Source organism: Echinops telfairi, unplaced genomic scaffold, assembly GCF_000313985.2.
Source record: "Echinops telfairi isolate 266 unplaced genomic scaffold, ASM31398v2 ScPeMD7_7468;HRSCAF=8506_0, whole genome shotgun sequence".
NCBI classification, from domain to species: Eukaryota; Metazoa; Chordata; class Mammalia; order Afrosoricida; family Tenrecidae; genus Echinops; species Echinops telfairi.
This window is the reverse complement of record NW_022111369.1, coordinates 87,296,965-87,298,686: the sequence shown is the minus strand read 5'-3', so window position 1 is coordinate 87,298,686 and position 1,722 is coordinate 87,296,965.

The following is a 1,722-nucleotide window of genomic DNA, read 5'->3' as shown; positions in this document are numbered from 1 at the left end:
ACCCCAACCTCATGACCCCTTGACAGATTATACATTATTACTATTTTCATATCTCACAGCGGCCACTTTCTCCCTTCACCATGGTTCCTGTTGATCTTCCCCCTGGGTGAGGTGCGTGGAGTTATGTGTTAATCATAGAGATCATTTCCCCCTTCCCCCCACCTCTCCCCCTCTTCTCTCTATTCTTCTGGTATTGCTATTCCCATTCCGTTTCCTGAATTCCATTGTCGTGAGCTCTTACCTCTTATCTGTACCTATGTACATGCTCCAGTCCAGTCTGAAGTGAGAGGCAGTACTGGGTCATGATAGTGGTGGGGGAGGAAGCCTCAAGAAACCAGAGGAATATTGTCTGTTTCATTGTGCTTTATTGCACCCTGCTTGACTCATCACTTCACTGCGACCCCTCTGTCGGGGGGCTGTTCCATTGTCTACTGATGGGCTTTGGGTCTCTATTCTGACCCCACTCGTTCTCAATGATATGTTTTTGTTTGTTTCTTTGCTTGTTTGTTTGTTTGTAATGGGTTTTGTGATGTCTGTTACCTTGTCCCAATGACACCTCATGATTGCACCGGCTGGTGTGCTTCTTCCATGTGGGCTTGTTGTTTCTCTGCTGGATGGCTGCTTGTTTCACTTCAAGCCTTCAAGAGCCCAGATGCTATATCTTTTAAGAGCTGGTCACCATCCGATTTCTTCACCACATTTTCTTATGCACCCATTTTGTATTCAGTGCCGCCAGGATGGTGAGCATCACAGAATGCCAGTGTGTTAGAACAAAGTGTTCTTGTATTGAGGGAGGGTATGAGCAGAGGCCCGAAGTCTGTCCACTACCTCAGTGTATTGCCAAATATACCTATATCTATATATGTATATATAGATGTATATATGCCAATCCCTCTGTTTTTTATGAATGAATGTATTTACATATGTACACACCTATGCTTATACCTCTATCCATAGCTCTGCTTCCTAGATCATTCCTCTGTTTCCTTTCTGCCCCACCATTATGCCTGTCCTACTTCCACCTCTTAGTACTTACTCTCAGCCAGATTGCTGTTTGTCCGACACACCCAGGATCTCTACATCCTCCTTGTTGTTGATTTTAATTCCCTGGTTGTTCCCCTGTCTATAGCATTGTTTACTCACCGCACTCTTCCCCCTTCCCCTTCTCCCAACAAGTCCTCCAAGACCACAGGTCCTGTTGCTTTCTCCTTCAGCTTGCTTCCTATACCTGTCTTATATAAGCATGCAAACCAACAATGACATAGACTAATCAAAAAGGAAACAAAAGAGTGAAAAAGAGCAAACATGCATAATTCCAGGTCTGTCTGCTCACCTTTATGACTATCTCAGCACTGGTCCTGGGGGAATTCCAGGAGTTGCCCCTGAGAACTAGAAGTCTATTTTGGGGGCTCTCTAGGGGCTTTGTGGCTTTGCTTTGCTCCAGTTGCTGATCTGTTATAGTCCCTTCTTGGTTTTCCTGCTGCTAGGGGTTCAGACTGCACTAGCCCCCCATCTGTGCCCCTTATTATCCTCTATGGCAGTAAAGGGACCACATGTCACGAGTTGTTGTCAGTCCTACAGTCCTCTCTGTGCCTCAGCAGTTCTTTGCAGAGACATCGTCCTTCAGTTTGGTTTTGGTTGGGACCGGCCCTGTAGACCAATCTTTTCACGTATTCCTCCACGTGGTTATGTTGCCCTCATGGTTTGGTGCACCATGTTGGG